The sequence below is a fragment of the Eubalaena glacialis genome, chromosome X (genome assembly GCF_028564815.1).
Source record: "Eubalaena glacialis isolate mEubGla1 chromosome X, mEubGla1.1.hap2.+ XY, whole genome shotgun sequence".
Taxonomy (NCBI): domain Eukaryota; kingdom Metazoa; phylum Chordata; class Mammalia; order Artiodactyla; family Balaenidae; genus Eubalaena; species Eubalaena glacialis.
In genome coordinates this window covers 117,902,302-117,926,518 of record NC_083736.1, presented here as the reverse complement: position 1 = coordinate 117,926,518, position 24,217 = coordinate 117,902,302, and positions in this window count along the sequence as shown.

Here is a 24,217-nt window from a genome sequence, read left to right as displayed (position 1 = left end):
AAATGTATCAGATTTCTGTGTATTAATTTTGTATCTTGCAACTTTATTGAATTCACCATGGATTCTAGTAGTTTATTGGCAGCATCTTTAGGATTTTCTATGTATAGTATCATGTCATCTGAAAATAGTGACAGTTTTAGTTTTTCTTTCCCAGTTTGGATTCCTTTTATTTCTTCTTCTCGTTTGCTGAGGCTAGGCCTTCTAATACTATGTCGAATAAAAGTGGTGAGAGTGGGCATCCTTTTCTTGTTCCTGACCTTAGAGGAAATGCTTTCAGCTTTTCACTGTTGAGTATGATGTTAGCTGTGGGCTGGTCATATATGGCCTTTATTATGTTGAGGCATGTTCCCTCTATACCTGCTTTGCTGAGATTTTTTTTTTAATCATAAATGGATGTTGAATTTTGTCAAAAGTTTTTTTTACATCTATTGAGATGATCATATGATTTTTAAAAATTTGTTAATGTGGTGTATCATATTGATTGATTTGTGGATATTGAACCATCCTTGCATCCCTGGAATAAATTCTAGAATATTTGCATCTATGTTCATCAGTTATATTGGCCTGTAATTTTCTGTTTTTGTGATACCTTTGGTTTTGGTGTCAGGGTGATGCTGGCCTCATAGAACGTTCAGAAGCATTCCTTCTCTGTAATTTTTGGAATAGTTTGAGAAGAATAGGTATTAACTCTTCTCTAAATGTTTCGTAGAATTCACCTGTGAAGCTATCTGGTACTGGACTTTTGTTTTTGGGGAGCTTTTAAAATTATTGATTCAATTTCATTACTGGTAATTGGTCTATTCATATTTTCTATTTCTTCTCTGGTTCAGTCTTGGGAGATCGTACAGTTCTAGGAATTCGTCCATTTCTTCTAAGTTGTCTATTTTATTTGCATATAATTGTTCTTAGTAATATCTTATGATCCTTTGTATTTCTGTGGTGTCAGTTGTAATTTCTCCTTTTTCATTTCTGACTTTATTGGCTTGGGCCCTCTCTTTTTTTTTTGATGAGTCTAGCTAAAGGTTTATCAATTTTGTTTATCTTTTCAAAGAACCAGCTCTTAGTTTCATTGATCTTTTCTTTCTTTCTTTCTTTCTTTTTTTAGTCTCTAATTTATTTCTGCTCTGATCTTTCTGATTTGTTCCTTCTACTAACTTTGGGTTTTGTATGTTCTTTTCCTAGTTCCTTTAGGTGTAAGGTTAGGTTGTTTGTTTGAGATTTTTCTTATTTCCTGAGGTAGATTTGTATCACTATAAACTTCACTTTTAGAATTGCTTTTGTAGTGTCCCATAGATTTTGGATTGTTGTGTTTTCATTTTCATTTGCCTCCAGGTATTTTTAAATTTCTTCTTTGATTTCTTCAGTGACCCATTTGTTGTTTAGTAGCATATTGTTTAGCCTCTACATGTTTGTGTTTTTGCAATTATTGTTCCTTGTAGTTGATTTCTAGTCTCATAACCTTGTAGTCAGAAAAAAAGCTTGATATGATTTTAATCTTCTTAAATTTACTGAGACTTGTTTTGTGGCCTGGCATGTGATGTATCCTGGAGAATGTTCCGTGTGTGCTTGAAAAGAATGTGTATTCTGCTGCTTTGGATGGAATGTTCTATATATATCTATTAAGTCCATTTCATCCAATGTGTCATTTAAGGCCAGTGTTTCCTTATTGATTTTCTGTCTGGATGGTCTGTACATTGATGTAAGTGAGGTATTAAAGTCCCCTATTATTATAGTGTTACAGTCAATTTCTCCCTTTGTCTGTTATTTTTTGCTTTATGTATTAGGTGCTCCTTTATTGGGTGCATGTATATTTACAATTGCTATATCTTTTTCTTGGATTGAATGCTTGATCATTATGAAATGTCCCTCTTTGTCTCTTGTTATATTTTAAAATCTATTTTTTATATAAGTATTTCTACCTTGGCATTCTTTTCATTTCCATTTACAGGAAATACCTTTTTCCATCCCCCCACTTTCAGTCTGTGTGTGTCTTTAGATCTGAAATGAGTCTCTTTTAGGCAGCATATATATGCGTCTTGTTTTTGTATCCATTCAGCCACCCCATGTCTTTTTTTTTTTAAGTTTTTATTAGAGTATAGTTGCTTTACAATGTTGTGTTAGTTCTGCTGTATAACAATGTGAATCAGCTATATGTATACATATATCCCCTCTTTTTTGGATTTCCTTCCCAGTTAGGTCACCACAGAGCATTGAGTTCCCTGTGCTATATAGTAGGTTCTCATTAGTTATCTATTTTATACATAGTAGTGTATATCTGTCAATCCCAGTCTCCCATTTCCTCCCACCCCCTTTCCCCCTTGGTGTTCATATGTTTGTTCTCTATGTCTGTGCCTCTATTTCTGCTTTGCAAATAAGTTAATCTGTATCATTTTTCTAGATTCCACATATAGGCAATATTATACAATATTTGTTTTTCTCTTTCTGACGTACTTCACTTGTATGACAGTCTTTATGTCCATCCATATCTCTGCAAATGGCACAATTTCATTCCTTTCTATGGCTGAGTAATATTCCATTGTATATATGTACCACATCTTCTTTATCAATTCCTCTGTTGATGGACAATTAAGTTGCTTTCATGTCCTGGCTATCGTAAATACTGCTGCAATGAACATTGGGGTGTATGTATCTTTCTGAATTATGGTTTTCTCTGGGTATATGCCCAGGAGTGGGATTGCTGGGTCATATGGTAGTTCTATTTTTAGTTTTTTAAGGAACCTCCATACTGTTCTTCACAGTGTCAGTCACTCTATGTCCTTTGTTTGGAGCATTTAGTCCATTTATATTTATGGTGATTATTGATAGGTATGTACTTATTGCCATTTTGATAATTGTTTTGGTATTGTTTTTGTGGTTCTTTTTTTGTTCCTTTCTTCTTCTTTTGCTCTCTTCCCTTGTGATTTGATGACTATCTTTAGTGTTATCTTTGGATTCCTCTCTCTTTGCTGTGATTGCATCTATTACAGATTTTTGGTCTGTGGTTATTATGAGGTTTATATATAGCAATATACGTGTGTGTGTGTGTGTGTGTGTGTGTGTGTGTTTGAAAAATTTAAATTACTGATTTCTTAAGTTCGAATGCATTTTAACAATCCTACATTTTTACTTCCTCCCACTGCAATGTTTAACATTTTTGACGTCATATTTTACATGTTCTTTGTTTTGTGTATACCTTAACTACTTATTGTGGATATAGATGGTTTTACTACCTTCATCTACTACCTTCCCACTACCTTTATACATGGTTGATTTACTACCTTCAACTATATATTTGCCTTTACCAAAGAAATTTTTCCTTTCATAATTTTCATATTTCTAGTTGTGGCCTTTTATTTTTCATGTAGAGAAGTCCCTTTAACATTTCTTGTAAAGCTGGTTTGATGATGCTGAACTCTTTTAGCTCTTGCTTGTCTGTCAAATTTTTGATCTCTCCACCAGGTCTGAATGAAAGCCTTGCCAGGTAGAGTATTCTTGGTTGTAAGTTTTTCCCCTCCATCACTTTAAATATATCATGCCACTCCCTCTGGCCTGCAGAGGTTCTATTGAAAAGTCAGCTGATAGCCTTATGAGAGTTCCCTTGTATGTAAATTGTTGCTTTTTCCTTGCTGCTTTTAATATTCTCTCTTATCTTTAATTTTTTGCCATTTTAGTTATAGTGTGTCTTGATGTGTTCCTCTTTGGTTTGATCCTGTTTGGGACTCTCTATGCTTCCTGTATTGGGAAGTCTATTTCCTTTCCCAGGTTAAGGAAGTTTTCAGTTATTGTGCCTTCAAATATGTTCTCTGCCTCTTTCTCTTTTCTCCTTCTGGGACCCTTACAATGCGAATGTTAGTATGCTTGATGTTGTTCCAGAGGTCTCTTAAACTGTCCTCATTTTTAAAAAAAAATCTTACTTATTTTATTTAATTTATTTATTCATTTATTTATTATTTTTTATTTTTGGCTGTGTCGGGTCTTCGTTGCGGTGCACGGGCTTGTCTCTAGTTGCAGTGTGTGGGCTTCTCTCTAGTTGTGGTGTGCGGGTTTTGTTTTTGGTTTTTTTTCTCTCTAGTTGTGGTGCATGGGCTTAGTTGCCTCACGGCATGTGGGATCTTAATTCCCCGACCAGGGATCGAACCCGCGTCCCCTGCATTGGAAGGTGGATTCTTTACCACTGGACCACCAGGGAAGTCCTTGTCTTCATTTCTTTTTATTCTTTATTCTTTTTTCTGTTCAACTTCAGTGATTTCCACTACTCTGTCTTCCAGCTCACTGATCTGTACCTCTGTATCATCTAATCTACCATGGATTCCTTCTAGTGTATTTTTTATTTCAGTTATTGTATTCTTCATCTCTGTTTGGTTCTTCTTTATATTTTCTAACACTTTGTCAAAACTTCTAACTTCTCACTCTGTTCATCCAATCTTTTCCTGAGTTTTTTTTTAACATCTTTACAATAATTATCTTGAACTCTTTATTGGGTAGATTGCTTATTCCACTTCACTTAGTTCTTCTGGGGTTTAATCTTGTTCCTTCACCTGGAACATATGCCCCTGTTACCTCATTTTGCCTAAGTTGCTGTTTTTATTTCTATGTATTTGGTAGGTTGGTTATGGTTCCAGACCTAGGATAAGTGGCCTTTTGTAGAAGACATCCTATGCATTCCAACAGCACACTCCTCCTTGTTTACCAGAGCTATATGCTCTAGGAGTGCCTCCTATCTGGGCTGCATGGGTCCTTCTGTTGTGGTGAGCTAACTACTGTGCATGGTCTGGTAGATGTGGCTGTCCCCCAGTCTGGTTGGTTGCTGCCATGCCCGATGCAAAGGCTTGCTGGCCTCTGGTGGGTGGGGCCAGGTCATTAGGTGGCTTCCTGCAGGGCCCCAAGTGTCCTGGATCAAGTCAGCCCACTTGTGGGTGTGACCAGATTCCAGAGCAGCTGTCTGAGGGGCACAAGTTGTCCCAGAGCTGGCATTGGCCTTCTGGTGGTTGCACTAGTTCCTGACATGGCATGCTGCATGGCTGTGGTGGTCCTGAGGCTGATACCTGCCCACTGGCGGGTAAGGTCAGGTCTTGGGGCTAGTGCTGGCCTACTGGTGGGTGGAGCTGAGTCCTAGGGTCTCTGGCTGAAAGGCCCGTGTGCCCTGGAGCTGGCATCAGTGCACCGGTGGGGGTGACTGAGGCCCAGGGCGTCCTAGGGCTAGTGCTAGCTCACTGGAGGGTGGAGCCGGGTCCCAGGGTCTCTGACTGCAGGGCCCTGGCAGTCCCAGAGTTAGTTGACCTGCTGGTGTCTGGGGCTGGGGCCTAGGAGGTCCTGGAGCTGGTGCCTGCCTACTGGTGGGTGAGGCTGGTCCCAGGACTAGTGCTGGCCCACTGATAGGCTGAGCTAGGTTCTAGGTTCTCTGGCTGCAGGGCCCTGGGGGTCTCAGGGCTCGGGCTGATGCACTGGTGTGCAGGGCTGGGTCCTGGGCCCTCTGGTGGATGGGGCTGTGTCCCTGCCCAGCTAGTTGCTTGGCCTGAGTTGTCCTAGTACTGGTGCTGATAGGCTGGTAGGTGGGCCCGGTTTCTAGTGCTAATAAGCTAGAGGGAGGATTCTAAAATGGGTCTTGCCTGCACCAGTGTCCTTATGGTAGAATGAGCTCTCCAAAATGGCTGCCACCAGTGTCCGTGTCCCCTGGGTGAGCTGCAGTTGCCCCCTGCCTCTCCAGGAAGCTCTCCAAGATCAGCAGCTAGGTCTGACCCAGACTTCTTTCAAACTACTTCTTCTGCCCTGGGTTCTGGAGAATGTGAAATTTTGTCTGCGCCCTTTATGAATGGAGTCTCTATTTCCCACAGCCGTCTGGCTCTCCTGAAATTAAGTTCTGCTTGCCTTCAAAGCCAAACGTTCTGGGGGTTGTCTTCCCAGTGCAGGACTCCTGGGCTGGGGAGCCCGACGTGGGGCTCAGACCCCTCAATCCTTTAGGAGAACCTCTGCAATTCTTATTATCCTCCTGTTTGTGGGTTGCCCACCCAGGGGCATAGATCTTGACCATACTGCATCTCTGCCCCTTCTACCCATCTCGTTGTGGTTCCTTCTTTATATCTTTAATTTTAGAAGATCTTTTCTGCTAATCTTCAGGTCTTTCTCATCAGTAGTTGCTCTGTGAATAGTTGTTATTTTCATGTGGGGGGAGGCGAACTCAGGGTTTTCCTACTCTGCCATCTTGGCCACTCTCCTAGCAACACATTCTTTTATTACTCTTTTAGTTGTTAACCTAAAAAATTACAACATGCATTCTTGACTAAAACCTACCTGCAATTAGTACTTTTATTACTGCTTAATGTAAGGACCTTTCAACACTTTAACTCACTTTATTCCCTTTTAAGTTGAGTTGTTGTCATGTGCTGTTAACGTCATACATTTTAATTCATTGTGGTTTTTTTAACCCACAAGACATTTTTTTTTAAAAACTGTGAAACTATCTCAAACCTACAGAAAATTTTAAATACACTACAAAAAAGTTTTTTCCCCGGACCTTTTATGTGTAAGTCACTGACATGTTGCTCTATCACTTCAAAATATTTCCATGTGTATTTCCTAGAAAGCAAAGACCATTCTCTTACAAAACTAGATATAACCATCAAATAAGAAAATTAACATTGATACATCACTATTATCCAGTAATCAAATCCCATTCAAGTTTTGCCAATTTTGCCAATAATATCCTTTATAGCCAAAGAATCCAATTCAGAACCAAGCATTGCATTTGGTTGGCATGTCTATTTAGTGTTCTTCAATCTGCAACAGTTCCTCTCTCTTTCCTTGACTTCCACGACCTTGACACTTGAGGATTATTATTTTGTAAATGTCCCAGTTATTTCATAAAATGTCCCACAACTTGGGTTTATCTCATGTTTCCTCATGATCATATTCAGTTTATAATTTTTTGGCAGGAATATCACTGAAGTGATGCTTTGATCTTTTATTACATTAAGGTGGTATCTTCCAGGCTATATACATATATATCTCCCCAGTTCCTAATCAAACTACTTATTCATTCATTCATTCATATCAGTATGGACTCATGACTTCTTACTTTATTCAATGGGTTTTAATCTAATACTATCATTATTTACTGTGATTTTCAAATTTAGCCAGTGGGAGCCCTTTTAGGCTGCCTTCTGTGTCCTTTTGACATTTCCCCATCATTCTCTGAGCACTTCTTTACTTTTAGAGACAAAAATAAGTTTCAAGCTGCTCATTCTTTCTGTGCCCCAGTTATAGAATTAGCTTTTTCTCCAAGGAGCCTGGTTCCTTTTTAACAGAGAATGGTATTTAGAAACCAAGATCTAGGAGCTAGGACTTTTCATTCTTATTAGGGTTGTTATGGACTGAATGTGTCCCTACAAAATTCATATGTTAAAGTCCTAATGCCCAATGTGATAGTATTTGGAGATGAGGCCTTTGAGAGATAATTAGGTTTAGATGAGGTCATGAGGATGGGGCCCCCATGGTGAGATTGGTCCCCTTACAAGAAGAGGAAGATACCAGAGCTCTCTCCACCATGTGAGGATACAGTGAGAAGGTGGGAACTAGGAAGAGGTCTGCAAACCAGGAAGAGGCCTATCACTAGAACCCAACCCTGCTGGCCCCCTGATCTCAGATTCACAGCCTTCAGACCTATAAGAAATAAATTTCTGTTGCTTGAGCCACTCAGTCTACGGCATTTTGTTATAGCAACCTGACTAAGATAGGGGTGTTGCTGCTCCCAGGCCCTCTCAGTGGATTAATAGTGAGAAATATGGTACCTAGTTTCTTATTATAATCCTATATGTAATCAATCTTCTGCAGCTATAATTCTCCATATATCATTTAATTTCATGAGTATATTAATTACAATTATTTTCAAGCCTGTGTCTGAGAACTCTAATATCTGGATCTTCTGTGGGTCTGTATCTATTGCCTATTTTCTCTTAATTTTTCAGTCTCTTGATTTTTTAACGTGCTTCATTATTAGTGATTAAATGTTGGACACAGCATAAAAAGTTGAAGAGATAATTTGAGGTGATGGATGGCTGATGCTATCTTCCTCCAGAGGGGATTTATTTAGTTTTATTAAAAAAATTTTGTTGTTGGTAAGACTTTATTTTTTAAGGGGACTTTTAGGTTCATAGCGATATTGAGGGGAACATACAGAGATTTCCCATATACTCCTGCTCCCACGCATGCACTGCCTCCTGCATTATTAACCTCTCACACCAGAGTGGTCCATTTGTCACAGTTGATGAACCTACATTGACACATCATAATCACCGTTAGTCCATAGTTTACCCTGGGCTTCACTCTTGATGTTGTACACAGGGGATTTATTTTTTCACTCTGGCAAGCACTCAAGGTAGAGATAGATCATCTTAATCTGATCAGAGATTAAGACTGGGCTTCAGTCTTTATGAGTGCTGATCTGTTTCCCATTCCCTTTTACCCTAGGTAATGGCTGTTTGGTGGATTCAGCTGAAATTCTGTGGTGTTTATCAGGGCTCCTCCTCCTTCACGGGCACTCAACTCCATTTTACCACTTTCAGCTCCATGAGACTTCTGAAATCTCTGCTCAGCTTCTCAGACTCCCAGCCACTATTTTCTGCACTGTTTTCTCCTCGGCTTCTTAGCTTCTCAATTCACAGCTTTCAGACGCAAATGCCTTAAAAGCAAAAATGCAGCCAGATGTCTGGCTCATTTCTCTCTCTCTCTTTCTAGATTCTCTAGAATCTTGGCCTCTCAAGTCCTTGCTGCCTTGAGGGCCCTTCAATGTGACCAAAATATGTCTTTTCATGTGTTGATCAGCTATTATAGTTGTTCTCAGTGGGATGGTTAGTCTGAAACAAGTTAGTCCACCACTGACAGAAGCAGAAATTGCTTTAGACTCATGAAAGATAACTCTGGTTATTGTGTGGAGAGTTAAGAGGGGGTAAGAATGGAAATAAGGATACCAGGTAGGAGGCCTGATAAGATGATGGCTTGGACAAGTGTGAAAATAGAGGTGTATGGAAATGGACATAGGTTGAGAGATAGGGGCGAGAAGTAGAGGGAAATACAGGAGACTTATCTCTTCATCTTACAAAGAGGGGGGAAATACCTCTGGTTGGGTTGAACAGGAAACATAAGTTTAAGCATACTATTTAAAGTAAAAAAGATAACCATTAGAGGAAATAATACTAATGTGAAAATTATATTGGAAGGGATGAATGAGAGGTGCAAGTGCTCGAAGTGAGCTTAATCCTCGTCTCTCATCACATTATTTAATAGGTAATGTCAAAGAAGAAAGAGGAGGGGACAAATTTGAAGAATTTTTAGGAGGTAAAATTTTCAGGGCTTGGTGATTGATTTAATTTAGTGAGTAAGGGAGAGGGGGAAGGCAAAGGTAATTTACAGATTTCTAGCTTGAGTGGTTGGATGCATGCGGCATTACAACGGAGATAAAGACAGTAGAGGAGTATCTAGTTCAAGAGAGAAAATGATAAACTCAGTTTTAGTCGTATGTGGTGCATTGTGGTTGAGAATGTATAGTAGGTAAACATACACACGTGGGCAAAAGTTCTTACCACAATAAAATAAAAAAAGAGAAATTAACAATAAAACCGTAGCAAAAAAATATCTGGCCACTTAGAAATTTTAAATGACTTTGTCTAAAAACTCTTGGGTTAAAGTGGAAAAGAAACAAATTACAAATTGTTTATAAATACATGATAAAGCAAAAAAAGAGAAGAACCCATGCTACTGTTGTTATAGATAAATATCTTTGCTTTGTAGACCTCTGCTGTAGACTGAATGTTTGTGTCTGCCACAAATGCATATGTTGAAACCTAACCCCCAAGGTGATGATATTAGGAGATGGGACCTTTGGGAGGTGCTTAGGTCATCAGGGTGGAGCCCTCATGAATAAGATTAGTGCCCTAGGGAATTCCCTGGCGGTCCAGTGGTTAGGACTCGGCGCTTTCACTGCCATGGCCTGGGTTCCCTCCCTGTTTGACCGCTGGTCAGGGAGCTAAGATCCCGCAAGCCGCGCAGTGAGACCAAAAAAAAACAAAAGTATTAGTGCCCTTATGAAAGACACCCCAGAGAGCTCCCTTGCCCCTTCCACCATGTGAGAACACAGTGAAAAGACGTCAGCTGTCTAGGAAGCAGTTTCTCACCAGACACTGGATATGCTGCTTCCCTATCTTGGACTTCCCAGCCTCCAGAACTGTGAGAAATAAGTGTTTGTTGTTTATAAGCCCCTCAGTTTATGGTATTTTGTTATAGCAATACCAATGGACCAACATGACCTCACTGTTAACTACAGTCAGAATTCTGTACACAGAGTGGGCAGATGAGATGAGCCTCATCCCTTCTGTGATGCTAAGTGGGGCCCGTGTTTGCCTGGCAGTGCCATACATTTCATTTTGTCTTGCATTCATTTATAACCCTCAGCAGCAACTCCTCTCCCGATGATAACCTTGATATAAATTGGCTTCATACTCTAATAGAACTTGGGAATGTTGATATGCTCAAACTATGGTATCCCAATGTTTCCATAGTAACTAATGCACACCCAGGGGGAAAAGATGGAAAATAAATGAGAATAGCGTTTTAACAAAATAAGTGAGGGGCGAAGAGGCTTTAGACATGTGATTACTTATTATTTAGGAATATGAAGATATTCATCTCCTTAATAATGGGGTTATAAAAGTTGTTACAATGAAACATGTCAGTAGCCATTTATATTCCATTTTTCTCTATAATCATCACCATTGAAAGCATTTAAATGCTTTTTTTGCCCAATAATACTGTAGAAAGTGAGTTAAAAGGACATAGTTGCTGTTCTCCTGTGAGCCTGCAATCAGGATGGGACAGGTTAGGCCAATGTTCATAGTCCAGCCTGCCAGACAGAGCTTTGCCCCAGTGAATATTGGGAGGAGTGAGGATTCAAAGCAGCTTATTCAATCCTGTGGAATTTGTTCGCTTTGATGCAAGACTTTGCTAGCAACTCAACACTCTCCTGGTTCAAGACTACGAGTATAGGTTGCTGCTGCTCCTCCTTTCTTATTCCACCAGCTGATTTTTCCCATTCCTCCCTAACATCCTTATTCTTCCTTCCCCAAAAGCATTCTATGCACCATCTCTACCAATTTCAAAACAATTTGTTCACTTTGCCTCTTGGCTGGTTCTAATGTTCTCTCTGTTTGTATATATGTAGGTAGCTACATGCTCCCTATATATATCTCTGATAAACTGATAATTTACTAAAATATGAAACAATCTGTTTTAGTGTTAAACCAGTTGTTAAGGACTGAATTGTGTCCCTCCCCCTCAATTCACATATTGAAGCCTTAACCCCCAACGTGACTGTATTTGGAGATAGAGCTTATAAGGAGGCAATAAAGGTTAAGTGAACTCATAAGGGTGGGGCCCTAATCTAATAAGACTGGTGTCCTTATAAGAAGAGGAAGAAAGACCAGATCTCTCTCCCTCACCCCCACCTCCATTTCTTTCTCTTTCTGCATGCCAGAGAGGAAAAGGCCACGTAAGGACACAGCAAGAAGACAGCTGTCTGCAAGTCAGGAAGAGAGCTCTCACCAGGAACCTAATCAAGCTGGTACCTTGATCTGGGACTTCTAGCCTCTAGAATTGTGAGAAAATAAATTTCTGTGTTTAAACGACCCAGTCTATGTATTTTGTTATGGCAGAGCGAGCAGACGAACATATCAGAGTTACATGCACAACCAATTAAGCTGTTATCAGATAGGAGCAGACTTTGTAAGAGCGAAGAGATACCTTTTTTATTTTAGAATAACAGAGATCAAATTTCTACAGATAAATATAATAACTAATGGGATATTATTCAACCTGGAACAGAAGCACAGAGAGTAGAAGGGCAAAGGTATACTGAATAGCTCCAGGTAGTTAGATAGCCTGGTTTAGCTGATTCAGCTTAGCCAGCTTCCTTCCGCATTTAGAAGAGAAATTAAGAAACACATTCTTTTTTTTTTTTAACATATTCATATCACCTTTTGAAAATTAGTCTTCAGCTTACCTTCTATGCAAATGAATTCAGAGATTAGAAGCAAGATGTGATGGGAGGTGCCAGTAGGGTGAGGTTCCTTAATGGGAATTAAAGTCAATTTCTTGGAGTTTCCAGGGAAAGATACATCAGACTAGTGACCGTTTACCTTGGATGGCCAGAGATCTGGTAGACATTCTCAAGTTCAGATAAAAAAGGAGTATATCTTCATAAGAGAGGCTCAGTTTGGACAAGGGACATTTCTATTTTGTTTTGTTTGTTTTTAACTTGTGACATTCTGTTTTACAGTCACTGGGTAATGTGGAAGTTTTCAGGAAGTGAAGGTCTCAATAAAACATTCTCTCTTCCCAAGGGATTTGGTCTCTATCATCATTACATCCAAATTAAAACAAGGCAGAGACTATTTATTCCTGGATAGAATGGTCGTCTCTTGTCATCTATAACACAGAGTGCTAAAAGCTCCTGGTCAATCAATTATATATCATATTAAAATGTAATTAAAATTTTGTCACTGCGTTTTTTCAGACCTCTAAATATCCTTAAAATTAGTGCTTTAGTGAGGTAGATGGACATTATAGTTTACTATAGACAATTTTCTTCTACCTATTTCAGCACAATTCAAAGAAAATCACATCAACAAGGAACATATATTCGCAAACATTAATTTCTTTTTAGTTTTTTCTCGGTGTGGGATTCAGTCTAACAGATTGTCTGAATATATATTTAATACTTCAGTTCTGAATATAAGAAATGGGATAATTTTGTATACATTTGTAGCTGGGTAGAGGTTTGGCTTGAGATCCAAATACTGTAGTTTTGTACAGTACATTGATATAGACATTAATTAAAATTTCTGTTAGCTAATATATGCACATGGAGCAAAATTCCAAAGCTATAAAAGAGTGTACACTGAAAATTAGCTTTCTCTCCCACCCTTATATCCAAGTTCTCCAGTTTCCACCTCTGAAGGCAAGCACTGTTACCAGTCTCTTGTGTTTCCTTCTACAGATCTTCCACAGTGCGTTGATGGTGGAACAAGATCTTTCCCTTCCCTTGCTGGCACTCAGTACCTGGCAGCATGAAAATGCTGCTCTTTGAGGTGAAAACTAATGCTATGAGCAGTAGCAAGGAACAGTGACTGCCCTTGCTCTTCTCACATCCCTCCTTGGAAACCATATACCCAAAACAGATCACCAGACATTTGTCTAAACCACTTCTAACTGGACATAACACTAACACAGATGCATTTATCAGGAATACACAGCAACAGAAACACCTAACAGATCCATACATTAAATATTTACTTAGTTGTGTATGTGAAAAAGTAGATTCTTTTTCTAGTTGTTGAGCAGGAAGGGGTTCTGTTTTTACACAGTATGGACTCAGTGAGCAATTGTTCACTCTTTTCCAAGGAGTTGGAGAAGGTTTCATCAGAAAGGTGTTGCGTAAATAACAGAAGGGAGAAACCTTGGCCTCGAAGGTGCGGGAGAGGCATTCCAGCATGTGTTGTGGTCTGGGGGAAATCTTCAATTTGGAGTTTGGGTTAAGAGAAAGAAGGGAGTGTTGAATGTTGATTTGTGAAGAGCCGAGGGGATGAATTGCACTGGCAGGAAGAGGCAGTGCAGTGAAAGTGAGGTAATATGGGATGAATGGCCATTTGCGTTTGTGTGTAGTGAAGTTTTGTATAAGGATCTATGGACAGAGGTCAGTCAGCCCCTCTATGCCTTCCATGTTCCTAGTACTTCCATCAGTCCAGAATTTTTCTCAAACAGAGGCACCAAAGAATGGATTGTAGGATAGTATGGTACTTTTCCTCCATTATGTTCTTCTCAGAGGTTAATTCTATTTACTCAACAGCCATAACTCTCCTTAGTAACTTGTTATGGATCTATCATCCACACATTTATGTAAAGCAGTTTCTCAGTCTGACCACTCTTGACATTCTGGGTCGAATAATTCTTTTGTGAGGCACTGTCTTGTGCATTGTAAGATATTTAGCAACATCCCAGGCCTCGGCCCACTTGATGTCAGTAGCGCTCCACCCCCAGCTGTGACAACCAAAAAACGTCCAGACATTGCCAATGTCCTCTGGTGCAAAATCGTCCCCAGGTGAACTTACGTAGTTTTTTGTTGTTGTTCTGTAAAACCCCCTTTTAAAAATGAACATTTATAAATGTTTATCAAAGTGATACATTCATGTGGTTAAAAATGAAATAGTGCCAAAGGGCTTCCTTACAATAAAAAGCAACTATCTCCTGCCCCACTCCTCCCTACCTGTGGTCCCATTCCCTGAGGGTTACCACTTTTAACTATTTCTGGTTTGGGTTTTTCTAATGTTCCTGTAGTATCCATCAACCTGTTTATCCATTCACTCAAACCACATATTTATTGAGCGCTGTGTTAGTTTGCTAGGGCTGCCATAACAAAATACCACAGATTGGGAGGCTTAAACAGCAGAAATTTATTCTCTCACAGTTGTGGAGCCTGGAGGTCCAGGATCAAGGTTCTAGAAAGCTTAGTTTCCTCTGAGGGCCATTTGGGAAGGATCCGTTCCAGGCCTCTCTCCTTGGCTTAAAAATGGCCACCCTCTTGCTGCCTCTTCACGTGATTGTTCCTCTGTGCATGTGCACCCCTGGTGTCTCTTCCTCTTCTTATAAGGATACCAGTCATCCTGGATTATGACCCCTTCCCAACGGCCTCATTTTAATTTAATCACGTCTTTAAAGACCTTATTTCCAAATACTGTTACATTCTGAAGTACTGGAGGTTGAGACTTCAACATATAAATTTTGGGAGCATGCAATTCAGCCCATAACAAGCACCTACTGTGTGCTAGTCACTGTTCTCAGCACTGGGGAAAGAGCAGTGAACAAAACACAAAAACCCCTGCTCTTATTGAGTTTACATTCCAGTGGGGGAGAGCAACAATAAGCAAGATAAATAATTAAAATATATAGTATGTTAAAAGACAGTAAGTGCTACGGAGAAAAAGCAGAAAAAGGAGATAGGGAGTTCTTGGGGGCGGGGGCCTGCAATTTCAAATAGTGTAGCCAGGGAAAATCTCTCTGAGAAGGGGAGATTCTGAGTAAGGACCTGAAGGAGGTGATAGAGCAATCCATGCAAATATCTGGGGGAAAGAGCATTCTAGGCAGACAGAACAGCTGGTGCAAAATGGTCCTGTGATAGAACATGTCCAGTTTGCTCAAGGAACAGCAAGGAGGCCACTGGGGCTGACACAGAGTGAGCAAGGGGGAGTAGCAGTAGATGCAGGGCTTGGGAGATGCTGAGGCAGATGACTGGCTGAGGTCTAGTAAGCCATTGTAATGACTTTGGCTTTTGTTCTGAATGAGACGGTGAATTAGAAACACCTTGATTTCCTTCCTGTGTTTCTCCTTTACTCTCACACAACTGCCATACTCACAACACTTCTGACACCAGTTGTGTATGCGGGTTTCCCTAAAACAGGCAATACTCGGTGCCACCAGCTGGAAGTCCTACACTTTAACTCAATTCTGACACTTTCTACCTGGAGAGAGCATCAGATTGCACAGGTTAAGGGCTCAGTCCCACAAGACTACTGCCTCCCCCCCAACTTCAGATGCCAATGGTGAGTTCAGGTTGTCATCTCTACTTCCGACTGATGGGCTGTAAATCTGAGGTTCCTATGACCCCCTCCTCGGGTTCAATTAATTTGCTGGAGCAGCTCACAGAACTCAGGGAAACACTTACTTATGTTTGCCAGTTTATTATAAAAGGATATGATAAAGGATACAGATGAACAGCCAGATGAAGAGATACATAGGACGAGGTCTGGGAGGGTCCTGAGCGCAGGAGCTTCTGCCCCCTCGGAGTTGGGGTGCATCACCCTCCCAGTATATGGATGTGTTCACCAACCTGGAAGCTCTCTGAACCCAGACTTTTGGGAGCTTTATGGAGGCTTCATCACGTAGGCATGATTGATTATTAACGCCATTTCCAGCCCTTCTCCTTTCTCAAGAGAATGGGGGGTGGGACCAAAAACTCCAAGCTACTAATCATGGCTCTGTCTTTCTGGTGACCAGCCTTCATCCAGGAGCCAGCCAGGAGCCCACCCAGCGCTGCCTCATTAGAACAAAAGACACTCTTATCACCCAAGAAATGACAAGGGTTTTAGGATCGCTTTGCCAGGAACTGGGGGGGAGACCAATAAAATTTTTTTCTATTATTTCACAGATGGGAAGCCATTGGGTGGCAAGGTCTGAGTTAACTTTTAAAAGAATCTCTCTAGCTGCTGTGTTAATAATAGACCAAAAGGGGGCAAGGGTGGAAGCAGAGAGACCAGTAAGGGGAGTGTTGTAATAATCCATTTTGTCTAAATGATACGTCCTTCCTTGGTTGACCAGGTCTAGACATCGTCCATCTAGTGACTTCCTGCTCTAATAAATGGAGATTTAGCTCACTTATACTGCAGCAACCACTTCTCTCTTCCTCGTAATACATCACTCCTTTTAGTTCCTCTATTTAATTCCCTTCCCAACAGACAACCATTTTAATGCGTATCTTTTTGTTTGCATGTCTTTTTTGGTTATCTTTGTGCCTTTATATAAGACACATAAATCTCTATTTCTTGTTCCATCATCTATAGATAGAATCTCTTGAGTCTATACTTTCTAAAATTAGAATATTAGTGTCTCTACACATCCTTCCACCTCCCCTAACTTCATCTACCTTTCAATTTCTGTACCCTATGCTTCTTCATTGTTTGTTGACATTTACTTTATACTTTGTAATCATAATTAAGTTTCCGGTGATTGTCTCTAGGTTGGATTCCAAAGGTTAAAAACCAAAAAAGATAGTGTTTGTCTTATTACAGTTGTAGAGTTTTCAGTGTAAAGCCAAGAATTGGGCCTTGATTACATTTTCATGTTACAACTTCCATCAATTATTCTATATCACTCCATGTTCTAGTTGTCGTCATTATTGGAAAGTGGCATTTTTGAACAGTTTTGTATTTTCCTTGAATTTTTTTTTTGGCCTAGAACAAAACTTTATTTAAAATTTGACTTCCTATGTAGGTCCTTCCTTAACAATTATGATTCGTGATAAGTAGAATTTAATGAGTAAAATTATGGTTTTTAACATGTCAGACTTCAGATTTTTCAAATGCTGAATAGAACGTCCCAAATAAATAGGAGCTGTTTGTTTTCAGTCCCATCGAAAACTACCTTAATGATGAATTGTGTATGAATGTCTTTTTTGAGCTAAAAAGGGAAAATAAAGTACCTCCAAATCATTAGGTAAAACTATAGAAGAAAAATGTTGTTGATTTGGGGTAGGAAAGGCCTTCTTAAATAAAAATTGCAAATATAAAAAAAAACTTTAGCAAATTTGACTAAAATAAAATTTAAAACGTTTACACAAGATATCTTAAAGATAAGTGATAAAATAGGAGAAAAAAATGCAATATGTGTCAAAGAACTGATTCAAAATTTGCAACAAACTCCAATAAATCAGCAAAAATGACACCAAAAGGTAAAAAATTTTTAAAATGAGAAACAGATATATATAAGAAATTTTTAAAACAGGAAATAAAAATGGTCGAAAGACACATGAAAAGATGCTCTACCTCACCAATACCTGGAGCAATTAAAACGAGATACAATTTCTTAACCATCGACTGGCAAACACCAAGTGTTGTTGCAGGGAGGAAATGCCTCTTTTGTCCGTTGCTGGTAGGTGAATACGCAGGAGGCTTTGTATTTTCCTTGAATTTTTGATTGACTTTTTTTTTTTTTTTGCTGTGGGTCGATTAAACATATGCTGTCTTTACCATATCTCTGCTATTTTCCAGCTTTCTCATTTTGTCTAGTGCTCAGAATAAATTCTATTTGTCTAGAAGCCCACTTCCTGTGTTAATTCTATCCAATTCTTCACATTTTCACATTTGATCCATGGACTTCTTGTACAGATTTTGTTTTTCTTGGCGTTTCTTCATTGCCTCTTTTTAGATTATTTCTTGCGTTCTGTGCCTTTATTGTATCTTCAGTTTTCCTAGCTCTTAACCATACCATCTCTTTTGCCAACTTCCTTTTTTCCTGGATGCCTCTTTTTATGTTCTGTATGGTGTTTTTCTGGGCTGGTTGGTTCCAAAATCAGCCTTAGTTTTTGTGTGTTCAGTCAATACCGTTTCCTCCAATTTCTGTCTTCCAGACATTTGTGAAATATACTGTCATCTAATGCCCCTCTTCTCTTCTTTGTTATGAGCTTATGCCTTTTTAATCCCTTTACTATATTCTAATGGTGTCTTAGGAGAGAGTGGATATAAATGCATGTGATCATTCTGCCATATTGAATGAGAGGTATACAGCCTTATAATAATTTTTTAAATCTTTCTAAGTCCTAAAATTAATAATACTCCTTGCAACTAATTCAGACATGAACAAAGTGTATAAAGTAGAACTTAAAAGTTTGTTCACCACTCTCACTCCTCAGAGGTAACCACTGTTCAGTAAATATCCTTCCAGACTTTTAAAATAAAATATACATACATAAAATCATACACTTACACACACAAAATGTTCTTCTAAATTTTGTAAAGTTTGGATTTTATAAAAGTTTAGATACTTGGTTTTTAAACTTAGTATATATTGGGCATACTTGATGTCATTTTTTAATGCAAAATCTTTATTGAAATATATACACATACAGGAAGGTGATAGTCTACTCCTTCCTGTGTATACAGTTAAAGAACTTTTTGTTTGCTAACTTTTGCAATGACAAACAAGGTTATAGTGAACATCTTTGTACATATATCTTTGAACATATGTGCTAGTATTTCTCAATAGAAGTAGGATTGTTGGGTCAATGGTTATATAATGTAAAAATATTAAGAGATACTACTGAACAGCCTTACTGAAAGATTTTTCCAATTTCCTCTTCTATCAACAGTATTTGAGAGGGTACACCCTTCTGAGGCATGCTCTCCTTAAAAGGTTGGAGACTCTGCTGTGCGTGGTTGAGAATTGGACTCTGCCCTGTTTCATGTTTATCTTTAATGACTTCACATGAGCTGGTCTTTTCTTGCTTAGAATATTTGAAGTTCCTTAGAGCCTGGGATCATGTCACTTACTTCTTTGGTATTTCCCATAGTGCCTAGTACAGGCTGGGCAAACTGTGGGTGCTTGACACATACTTAACGATTGACTGACCGATAAACCAGTTTATAGTTTTGGGCTACACAATCCCTTGAGGTCAGCTCCTGGAATGAGAAGGCTGGGCAGAGTGGGAGGCTAGGGCTGTGCTGGGTCAGTGTCAGATGCTCTCACTTAGACATCAAGTTTAGGCCATAATCTAGGAACCTAAACTGTGAGCACCTAGCACAATCCCTGGCTCAGGGATTAATAAAGAGACCTTAATAAATGGTCTCTATTGATGTCATTATGACTCCTGTTTAGTGAGAGGGTAGTCTTAGGACTAGTGTTGAGGGCTCTGGCACAGCATCTAAAATCATTCCTGGTGGAGTCAGAAATCCACAATCTAGAGATGAAATAAAATTCAGAACCAGCGAGAGCAGACAGGCATCAGAGGCAGAAGCAGAGGCTGGGTTTGAGCAATTTAGTTGCATTGTGATAGCACCTTCCCTGTCACCCCAGGCAGTTTTTATTGGACTTTTTGTATGTTTGGCTTTCACACGGTGGCGTCTTTAAGGTGCTTCTCAGTCTCTGACAGGAGCCAACAATCCCAGCACAGTGATGTGAACACAGAAGGTGTGTAATGAAAGAGATGCCACTGATCTCTCACCTGTTGAAACAAATAATGTGGAGGCAATATTGAGGATTCACTTGAGGTGATGGTGCTACAGAACAGCCATTCTACTAGACCAAGGTTACAGCCCAAACTTTTCCCAAGCAGCAGTAGTGTTCCCCGGGGATTGAGAAACTAAGTGGCCAGTCAGATAAGGATTAATTTCAGTGACGGATTTAGAGGGTCTGTAAACATGCGGCACATGGATGACAAGGGTTCGACAGAGTGAAAAATGGGTCTTCTTCTTCTTACCTTTCTCCCCCAAGTCAGCAGTGCAGGTAAAGGAGGGAGGTGGGAAACGGCAGTTACCACAGACGTCATTAGAACATACAACATTGATTGTGTTTCTCCTATATGCCAGACATTTAGCACACACACATTACCTCCAATCCCCTTTATCACTCTATGAAGTGGGCATTAGCTCTATTTTACAGATGAGGAAATTGGCTCAGAAAGGAGAAATTACTTGCCGTAGTTTACACAAGCTACTAAGTAGCAGAGCCAGGATTTGAACCTGGGTCCTTCTGGCTGTAAAGCTTTGGAGCTTTCTACTATGCATACCATCCTGTCTCTTCTGCATCAGTGATAGCAGCCCAGGCCTCAGGGAAACAGCTGTTGCTTAAGAACACTAGTTGGTCATGTGTGGACAGGGTGTCCGTGGTTCTCTCCTTTGTTCATCAATTCATTCTACAAATGTATGTTTATTTATAGCCAGAAAGTAAGGAGAGGAGAGCAGGCCAGGTAGGTGAGGTGGGAAGGGACACTTGTGTGGGGAGGAGAGCAAGGGGCATGGAAGGGTTGAGGCTAAAGTAAACAGAGAGAAAAAAAAAGGGCCAACAAGAGTTGACCGCAGGATGCGGACTAAGTTTTGGGGTCTGTTCTTGGATACAGTACTGAAGGGGTCTCTGGGTGTTTACAGAAGAGATGTCTGAAGCAACACTAACAGGCAAGCTGCAACCCAGCGGCGGCACTCAGGATCTGAGGCCGTTCAGACAGCACTTTACACCTACACACCATGAACACACACTCACACAGGAACCATCAATATGGAGACAGGTGTTTTTAAACAAGCACAGCAGAATATATGTGACCACACAGTGGAAGCCTAGACCTTTATTCCGTACTGTTTCGAGTGCTCACCATGTGACTGTAACTCCCTTCAAAGGAGCCAACACCGATTTGGATGCATGAAGTCTAGGGATTTGTGGAAGAGCAAACAGAAAAAAGAAAGAGAAAAGAAAAAAACGATCTTAGTTTATAGTCACAGTGTAGTTGGGTGTGTGTATTAAGACTTTTGGGATTATAGAAAACGATGTAATGACATAGAAGGAATCGGTATGGAATGTTTGTCCATATACATTTTTCTTATTTTTCTTTTAAAGGTGAGCACAAATAATAATAGATTGTAATAAAGCAAGCCTGACCTACACAGCCACTTAATCCCGGAGGGAATGTGACCCAGAGGAGGGAGGGGCAGAGCTCAGGAATGTGTTGCCGTGACACATTGATTCCAGGACGCCCCGGGCTTCACGTGCACCTGAGATGTGGACAAAGTATGTTTGGATGCTGTGGAGGTTTCTTTTTGTCCGCTCCCCAGTCAGGAGGATGGCAGCTGGGGTGACTGTGCCACTCCTAAGGGCATCTGGTGTACACAGGCTTGGGAATCCAGGGGCCTGATGGGGCTGAGGGACGTTCCTCTCCCTTCCATACCAAGTGTGTGCAATACCAGCAGCCTCCAGGATTTAAAGGGGAGAACTGGAGGCAATGCTACTCATCATCAGGTTCATAAAGACTAAACCGATGATTATAATCAGCATGAGTGCTGGGGAACAACAGAACCTTTATAAAGACATACTTTCCCCTACAAATTAATTATAACACATCTCTCTCATAAGAGAATTACCTAGTGATTTTTTTAATCCTTTAAAATTTTTGATTGAAGGGTGCCATGAAAGTGTCAAATGTAACTATCATTAGGTAGCATTTTGCTTCATATCATGTGGGACCCAAATCCTGTAAAAGGAGAAATAGTTCTTGACCATGCACGTGGTCCTTCAACTAACACAAAAAACTGCTTTGGGAAGAGCTTTGGCAGTCTCTTTTGTATTCATTGCAAATACCTTCACCCTAGAGAAACTTTATTCAAGCTCAGGAAAATAGCTGACAATCTGGGCACTCTCCCTAACCGTGTGACAGGTAAGGAAAGGCCACCTTCAGCCCTCTCTCATATTTCCCTTTATATTTGGAAGCCAAGAGCCATCCTAGTGGAAACAGACCTAGTGTCTTTTAAAGTCTGTTGTATAATATTGATACCATGGTTCTCAACTGTTTTCCCCACTCCAATCTTACTCTAAAGGATGCCACTCACTCAGATCAGTAGCAGTGGCTCATCATGGTAATAACTGCCCTGCTGAGGAAGGTGACAGAAGGAAAGAATCAATGTGGTTTCTGGGTGGAGATTCTGCCTTGGATTCCCCGCTCCCCGCTCTCCCCGCCCCATCCCCCGCCTCATTTTCACAAGCTCTTCAAATCTAATACGAATTTACAAGCATTTTGGGGCAATCTTTACTTCATTATCTACCTGAAAGAATTTACGTCCTGTAAGTAGAGTTTCTCTAAACTCATCACTGTCAATTTTTTGTTTACGACACTGCAAAATTATTCTATTCTTGGGGACAGTTATCCCTTTCAAGTTCCTTTTTACGTTTGTTTGTTTTGTTCTGAAAGCCTTAGAGATGCAGGCCAGGGTGATTGGGACAGAGGTGGGGTCCCTACCTAGTGAATAGGACTTGGGAGGCACAGGACTTGTTTTTACGCCGGTAAAGAGTAAAATCCCGAGTCGCAGTTGATTTCATGCAAGTAGGGCTGGAGAGGCCCAGGGAGGACCTAGTTTGGGGTGAGCACCGGCATCTGTGAGCCAGTGTTGCTCCAGCGTCTCACGGTACGTGTGGGGGGGAGGCAGGTCCCCTGTCCCTCCTGGTCCCATTGGCACTACCCTTCATCCCAGTCTCTGCGGAACTATATTAATAGAAGGCGACACTTCACACATTGGCGCTCAGACCCCAAAGGGAGTCTGGCAATGGCTTGGCAGGTGGGCACGAAGCCGGGAGATAGGTGGGGGAGTGGGGCGGAGGCATCGTCGAGCGGCGTTTGGCTCAGCCAATGGTAGTTCGGGGCAGGGGTGGCAGAGGCGGAGGCACCGAGGCGGATCAGCCAATGGAGGGCGAGCAACTACTGGAACGACCTGGTGACGTGAGGAGCGTTCCATTCGCCCAGCGGTGGGCGGTTGCCACAGCTGGTTTAGGGCCCCGACCATTGGGGCCCCTTGTCAGGAGGAGGCAGCCTCCGGGCTGGGGAGAAGCCGCTGCCACCTCGGGCGGCCGACGCGGTCCCCTGGGACAGTGCACTTCCTGGCCTCGGTTCCCGGCCGAGTTCGGTCTCCGGGGTTCAGGTAACAAGGGGTGGGGGTGGGGGTCTCCGGGGTTCGGCCGCGTGGTAAGCTACCGCTCCCTCGGCTGCACCGGGACGCGCGGACCCTGGCTCTCCCCTTCTCGGCTAGGCAACTGCCCAGCCCCTGGCCGGGGGTGACTACACGTGGCGGGGCGTGTGTGAGTGTGTACGAGCGTGCGGAGGTGGCGCTCGTCCCAACCTGCCCGGGGCGGTGGTCGGCGGCGTGGCCGAGGCAGGGCGGGCCTCCCGAGGCCGCGCCCGCCGCCCGCCCGGGACTCCGGCCTCGGGCCCCGTGCCGCTGGGCCGGTCGCTGGTTCTTGACGGATTTTGATCTTTGTTCTCCCAGGCCCGGCTCCCCTTCCTGGTCTCTCTTCTCTCGCTGGGCCGGTTTATCAGGAGAAGATTGTTTTCCAGGTTAGTTTTACACAAAGGAAGTGTTCTCTGTACCTCTGGTGCCCCCTCCCCTTTCCCAAGCCTTCCACCTTCTCCTTTCCCTGCTCAGCTCCTCGTCTCTCTTGGGACCCTTACCCTCTCCAGCCCAGGAATGATTTCGAGTTGGTTGTTCCTCATCAGTCAGTTGGGCTGCAGGCTTCCGCCTCATTCTTGCCAGCGCGGGGCATGTGGTATCAGTAAATAGAGGCCACAGCACCGCACCTGAGAGGAGGAGAAGGGTGGCAGTGGCGGAGAAAGGCTGGGCCTGGGGATTCAGGATGCTAAGTGGAGATGGTACTTCTGAAATGTCCCAGAAAGCACCTTTATGACTTTTCTTGACTGCTGCCATGCCCCCCTCCCGCCCCTCCTCCCCCCAGCCATATCAGAACCTCTCCTGCTTAAGTCAGCCTTTCACCTACAGGTCTGTGATGTGGTTTCATTAAGATTCCCACAAATGTTAGGCTAGACCAGCAAGGTTGGTTCATTTCCCGGACTCAGGAAGTTAGGGGGGTTTGA